This window comes from Coenobita brevimanus, chromosome 51, assembly GCF_032717465.1.
Source record: "Coenobita brevimanus isolate Jiangsu-jjx chromosome 51, ASM3271746v2, whole genome shotgun sequence".
Classification (NCBI taxonomy): domain Eukaryota; kingdom Metazoa; phylum Arthropoda; class Malacostraca; order Decapoda; family Coenobitidae; genus Coenobita; species Coenobita brevimanus.
This window is the reverse complement of record NC_137004.1, coordinates 26028565-26036150: the sequence shown is the minus strand read 5'-3', so window position 1 is coordinate 26036150 and position 7586 is coordinate 26028565. Positions and strand designations below refer to the sequence as shown.

General features: G+C 42.8%; 1 pseudogene; it reads left to right on the top strand.

Moving 5' to 3' along the window:
• Positions 1-6894: 6894 nt before the first annotated feature.
• Positions 6895-7013, top strand: LOC145400328 (5S ribosomal RNA; annotated as a pseudogene).
• The last annotated feature ends 573 nt before the right edge of the window (positions 7014-7586 follow it).

The following is a 7586-nucleotide window of genomic DNA, read 5'->3' as shown; positions in this document are numbered from 1 at the left end:
TAGGCTTTGAATGGCTGTAGTGGCTAGGTAGGCAGTATGTACAGGATAAATTATTAACAGAAAAAAAAGGAAATAAGAAAAAAAGGAGGAAAAATAAAAATGGTTGCATATTTTATTTGGATTTAGGTAACTTTCTAATTTGGGGCAGTGGTCAAGTAATAGGTCTAGTACAACTTCCTTGGTGGTTTGAATGGCCGTAATGCTTTTATGTTCCTCTGACAAAGTGGGGCCAGACTGGAGGGTCAGTTGAACTAGTAATCAAGGAGACATTCCTGTCTCATTACTCAAAATTTCACTGTTTCATGGGATTAGTTATTATGAAGAGGTACATAGTGAGGTTGGGGGGAGGAGGCAGCCTTATAACTCTGTGTGGAGGTCTTGTTGGGTTGTGGTGGTGGTTTATGTGTTCGTGTTCTTCTGCATTGAGAGTCCCCTTGTTTGTCCTGTGTCTGTGTGTTTAGCCACGAGGGATTTTTGGCACTGAGAACATCAACTGGTATTGTAGTGGTGTTGGTCTGGAATATAAAAGTCCTGAGTTGATAATTTTGAAGCACTTATGTAGGGGGAAATATGTGAGGTAGTCAGGATTCCAGGGGCTTAAATGGTCAGTGAGTGAGCATCTAGCCCTTTTCACTGGACACGGCCTGGTTATATCAGTGCCACCACCTGAAGGTGTCTGCCCTGCACCGCAATTTTATAACAATTGGGTGCGTAAGGTGAGAAGTGTGAATTTCGGGGGTAGGGTTGTGAGGCCGACTGGAAAAAAAATTCGAGACAAGGTCATAGGGTGGCTGCCAGAGATTGAGCAGCATAGACAGCCACCATTAGGCGACTATGGCCAATGAATGCATGTTAAAGCCTTCATGAATGGTACGATACAAATGATATAAAAATACTGAACTGTTTCTACAGGGCCATCATGTACACCTCTATATATATGCATAGCTTTGAAATACTGTATATATAAACACATCATCTGAGATCTAGTGGCACATTTTCCACACAGTTAAAAACAGAATATGTGTAAATTGTGAGTTTTGTTTGTGTATAATGCCAGCAGAAAGTAATTCCTCATTTAATAATTGATATATATTCCCTTAAATTGCTGATTGCGTGAAATTAGGGTCGGGTCCCAGCAAGAGGGACTTTTTCTCCAGCATTTAAGGATCATATGCAAGACAGAACTAACTAGCAATATTTATTTGTGTTAAATTTTAAAAAATAATATTTTTAGATGAATTAATATTGATCTTTCACAGCACACCTTTGAGATTAATTCAGAAGTTTGTGAAAAGTGTATTTTTGAGTGACATTAAGAGAGAGACTGTGCTTAGTGAAAGTATCTTAAATGAGGAATTACTGATAGGGGTTTGCCAGTAAATTATTATTATTATTATTATTATTATTTGACCCACAAGCAGTTTTTGAAGCATAAACTAATGATACCCCTTGCTGGCATTAATATTACAAAGGAAAACAGAGTTCAGTGTTTATTCTCAGTGTGTTTTAGTACTTCATATAGTTAAGTATTGTATTAGGCTTCCTCTTCTCCTCCTCGTTGTTCTTCCCTTCCTTCCTCTTCCTCCCCGTATTGTATTAGGCGTCCTCTTCTCCTCCTTGTTGTTCTTTTCCTCTTCTTCCTTCCTCCTCACTCTTTTCTTCCTTCCTCCTCCTCCCTTTTTTGTATTAGGCTTCCTCTCCTCCCTTCCCCCTCTTATTGTATTAGGCCTTCTCTTCTCCTCGTTCTTCTCTCCCTTCCTTTCTTCCCCTCTTCCTCCTTCCTCCTCCTCTTCCTTCCTCTTCCTAACCTTACCACCCTGCAACCCACCCTACCACCCCCACCCTTGCTATGCCCTACCAGGTGTCCCTTGCTATTCCTGTCATCCTTGTCCTGCCCTTCCATCCCTGTTCTGTCAACCATGTCCTGTCCTTCCATCCCTGTTCTGTCAACCATGTCCTGTCCTTCCACATCTGTCCTGCCCTGCACCCCTGCACTTTTCTTCCCTCACCTACACCCATGCAATACACTGTACAGCCATGCCCTCCCCTACACCCTTGCAATATGCAGCCATGCCCTCCCCTACACCCTTGCAATATGCAGCCATGCCCTCCCCTACACCCTTGCTATTCCCTCCCCTGCCCTGTCTTGCCACCCCTGCCTTGCCCGACACCCATGCACTGTCATCTGCATTCTTGCTGTGCTCTGCCATCCTTGGCCTGTCCTCCCCTCCTTGCTGTTCTTGGCTAGGGTGTCCTGCCCTTTCATATCTGCTATTTTTTCCTGTGTGTGTCCTGCCCTTCCATCTCTTGCTGTATCCTGCTTGTCTTGCCTTGCTATGACCTGCCCTGTTGTGCCCTTCCATCATCTGTGCTATGTCCTGCTTTGTGCCCTGCCACCCCTGTCCTGCCCTACACCCATGCACTGTCATCTGCACTCTTGCTGTGCCCTGCCGTCCTTGGCCTGTCCTCCCCTCCTTGCTATTCTTACCCTGTGTCCTGCCCTTCCATCTCTTGCTGTATCCTGCTTGTGTTGCCTTGCTATGACCTGCCTTGTTGTGTCCTTCCATCATCATGTGTCATGTCTTGCTGTTCTTGCCCTGTCATCTGTGCTGTGTCCTTCCCTGTCCTGTTCTATATCCTGCCGTTAATGCCCTGTCCTGCTTCATGTGTCTTGTTTTGTTTGTTTTTAATATGTTTCTTTTATTCTTTAATGTCATTTTATATTGTCCTTTTAAGTTCATAATTTTTTCTAAGTGCAAAATTTTGAATGTTATAAGTTACTTATATATTTATAGTACTTATATATGTATAGTACATATATATGTATAGTACTTTGAAAAATATCGGAAAAACAATACCAATAGACATGAATAGTATGAAGTGATCTCTCCTCCATACTATTCATGTCTATTGGTATTCTCTTTCTGATATTTTTCAAAGTACTATACATATATAAGTACTTTATATATATAAGTACAAGTACTATACATCTATAAGTACTATATATATATAAGTACTATATATATATATATATATATATATATATATATATATATATATATAAGTACTATACATATATAAGTAATATACAAAAAAGGTATATGTATATATAATAAAGACAAGGTAAATACATTGGTTTTATTTCCACTAAGATACATTTAAGTGAAGAAGGTGAAAAAAAGATACATTTAAGTGAAGAAGGTGAAAAAAAAAAACTATCTCGATAAATCGGCCAGAGAAATAAGGACTGGGAACCCTAAGGGAGGGTTGCCAGTCCGTATTTTCGTGGCCGATTTATCGAGATAGGTTCTGCGCCCTACCCCAAGATGCTTCCAAGACCGTGCCCTTCAAATCACTGTGTAGATGCCATGTCTTGTATTGCTCTGCCCAGCTAATGCCAGGCAGAGCTATACAAGAACACATGGCATACAACAGAGCGATCAAAAGGGCTACTTAACATGCATTGCTAACACTGTGTGCACCACGCAACGTGTGTTTGCTAAGGCATGTTAAAGCGGAAGCAATGTACCATTAATCAACAGGGCATACAGTATACCAAAGACGAGCCAATTAACCCCTTCAGTATGAGGACATTTTATTCCTGCTGATGCCACACGATTTTATTCAGCTTGGAGTGCTATCTCATACTGGAGGAGACATGGCCTCCCTTCACTATGAGACCCCCTTCCTAAGCTGAGTAAAATCGTCTGGCAGCAGCAAGAATAAAATCATCTGGGACACAGCAACAATACACTGAGAAAAGATGTAACAGTACTGAAGACGTTAAAAAATACCAACATGGACTGGTTGTGATGCATGTTAAACAGCAACAAAATCACATTCCACTGAACAATATTTACTCTTCACTAACTTGGCCCAATTTTTCATTATTTTCAAGCTGTGTCACATAAGAGTAACTCGAGGCACAAAAAGGCAATGCTATTACTCATAATCCTTTTCACACAGTGCCTACTATCCTGTTTTCAGAAAGTTACAACTCATAATTCAAGCTGGAAAGATTTAAAATTTTAGGCCAAGCGAAAGTTCAGAGTATAATCTCAAGCAAACAAATAAAACTGTAAAAATATATAATGGCCAAATTACTATAACAATGTGAAAGTGTGGATATGCTATATCTACCTATAGCCAGACACCTTGATCCTGTGAGGGTACATATCTCCTCCCTGTCCATTGCCATCTACCTGCCCTCACCCCAGATTACACCCCACTCCCCCCTTATCATATACCTCTCCCTATCTATCTCATCCTCAGACCCCCCCCCCTGCCTCTCCCTCCACCTCACTCACATACACCCTCCTGTTGAAGTTTCCTACTCTCCATTCCACCAACTTACATCCCCTCCCCTATCCCTCCACTTTCCTCACGTACACTCACCTACTTAGTCTTTCACACACCCCAACTTACACCCTCCTCTCCTCTCCATCTCATCCTCAGCTCCCCCCCACCTCACTCACATACACTCTCCTGATTGTTTCCTACTCTCCATTCCCCCAACTTACACCCCCCTCTCATATATCTCTCCACTCCATCCCTCCATCTCATCCTCAGTCTCCACCTCACTCACACACACACTCAGAATTAATCTTCCTACACCCCCCAACTTACACCCTCCTCTCTCATGCACCTCTCCACTCCATCCTTCCACCTCACTCACCTAAACTCTAGTCTCCTACTCCACTCCCCCCCCTCCAACTTACACCCCTCTCTCAGCTACGCTACCTCTCCACTCCATCCCTCCATCTCATCCTCAGTCTCCCCCTGCCACTTTCCCCACCTCCACCTCACACAAACCCCTACTTAGTCTCACTCTCCATCCCCCCCACTTACACCTCACTCTCATACCTCTATTCCATCCCTCCACCTCACACTCATACTCCACCCCCAACTTACACCCTCCTCTCCTATATACCTCCACTCATCCCTCCATCTCATCCTCAGTCTCCCCCTCCCTCTTACCCCACATCCACCTTACTCACATACACTCCTAGTTAATTTCTCTCTCCATCCCATTTCAATTTACAACATCCTCTACTCAATCCCTCAGTTTCCCTCTCCCCCCCCTCCACCTCACACACATTAGGGCCGATTCACACTACACGGTTCGTCTCCGTACGGTTTTCATACGTTAATTTTTTCGAAATCAATGGGGCCGTCACACTAAATTTTCCGTTTATTGTTCATCTTTCGGGCGCCTTTCACTCTTACGGATCGGCTACGTTTGGAAGAAATCTCTAACGAACGAAACGTATACGTATGGAAACGCTCCGTACCTCCACCGATCAGTGTGATCATCGATACATATCAGTCACGGTGTGTTTACAGACGACAGAGGACAACTTCAGCCTGTCACTGCTTTTGGCCGTGAACAGTACTATAAGCAGTCATGAGTGACGAGAAGTTATTAGAACTGGTCAGAGGCTACAAGGAACTATATGACATGGGCAACAGAAAATACAACAATAACCATGTGAAAGAAAAAATATGGAAATTAATAGGAGAGGGATTGGAAAAATTGGGTAAGATATTTAAATATTTCACTATTTTATTATAAGTGTGACAAATAGCATTTTATCCTTCATCCTATTCATTACCATTCATAGGGTCTCTCTTAACACCCTATCCATTACCATTCACTGGCTCACTCTCAAGTAGCCTATTAATTACCATTCACAGGTTCTCCCAACATCCTGTTCATAACCATTGGTAGGTTCTCTCTCAACCCTCTTTATGCCCATGGAAGAGAACCAGTGGGACTTCAAGAATCTTTTAAATTTCTTTTACAACGAATGCAACTTGTGGAGCATTTCCTCCCTATCTAGTTATGTCTACTAAAGAGCTTGCATTGTTCGTGACATTCATGGTTGTAACATCAGTGGCATTGTCACCTAAGTAGTTGTGCAAAAATGAAAGTTGCAGCAAGCTGCTTTACACTAATTTCTGAGGCTTTTTGTCGGAGCCACAGCTGCACGCAGACTGACGAGATCATGGATGTATAGTGTGAACAGTTACATAGCAAATGAACTGTAACCCTACGAAGACGAACCGTATAGTGCGAATTGGCCCTTAGTCTCTCACTCCAGCCCTCCATCTCATCCTTGGTCTCCCCTCCTACCTCACTCACATACACTCCTAGTTAATTCTCGCCCACTCCACTCCATCCCTCAGTCTCCCAATTCTAATTTATGGAGCATAGACAACCAAATGACATGTTTCTTACTAAACTCGTGGAATGTTGCCATAACCTACCTACCAATAACAGATCTTTAAAAAAAAAAAAAAAAAAAAAAAAAAATATATGGCTGTTATATTTTTGCAAGTAATGAAGTAACATTTCTCGCCTTTTAAGACTTCGTTCCCTTAAAAAACCTTGGAACAGCACTTCTATAAAATTACAAGGTTACTTATGAACTTTTTTTTTTTTTTTTTTTTTATGTGTCCGACTCTGGGCATAGGCTTCACAGCCTGCTATCAAGGCCCAGCGGTCCTCCTACATACCATACACCTCTACATGTCACCACTTCGGCGCTAACACCCACCGTCCATATTGAATACATGCTAGGGCTGTCTCATGCAGGACTGGTGTATTGGTATTAGCAGGGGTATTTTTACGACATGTCGGCGGGTCTTCTGGTAGATCAGTAAAGCCTGATTTAATGAAATTCAAATCCTTAAACTGTTCCCTGCCCCAGCCGGGATTCGAACCTGGGTCCGTTAGGACTGCAGGCCACCTCTCTACCGATTGAGCAACCGCAACTGGCTGCTACAGTTTATATAACCCTTGTTAATTTCGTGGTCATAAACACACACACATCTTAACCAAGACTGGCTGAAGTTTAAATCCACTGCTCATGGTCTGGTGCAAGTAGGCAACTAATAAAGTACTGTACCACGTTGAGTACACCGCTTCCCGTTCGATCAGCGAAGTTAAGCAACGTTGGGTCTGGTTAGTACTTGGATGGGTGACCGCCTGGGAACACCAGATGCTGTTGGCATAACGTTCTCCCTACGTGTCAAGTGGGGTTAGTGGAGGATTAGTGCCCCTCCCTGTAAAACAATTAACTCTAAGCCGTTGGCCACCCCGTTTGGGATACATGGCGTCTGGCAATGAATGAATGAATGTTCCTGGCCTACCAAGCCATTCATACCCAGGCAATAGGTTTTTTAGTCCAACATGACAGATGAACATTACAGCTGGTAATTTTTAGGCAATGTTGTTCCCACAACAATTTTAATCAATATTTTATGCAAGGAAGAAGGAACCAAATGCTAGAAAACCTGAGTGACTGTTCCCTCCAACAAAAAACTAAGTTAAGTGCCAAATTCAAAATCGTTCATCTTGAGATGCCTAGACACAGCATTAAAAAGACTGGAGGATCATAGGCAGTAGGAAGAGTGAAAAGCAGTTCCAGAGTTGACCTACTGCGTACAAGGTTAACTCCTGCATTTGAGAGCTGGACAGAAAACGGATGAGAGTTTGCTGCTAGACAGGTGCTATGCACCCGCCAGGGTGGTGGAGGGATGCAAGCAGATGTTTCGGAGGGGCAGTGACCATTGACGCAGCAGTA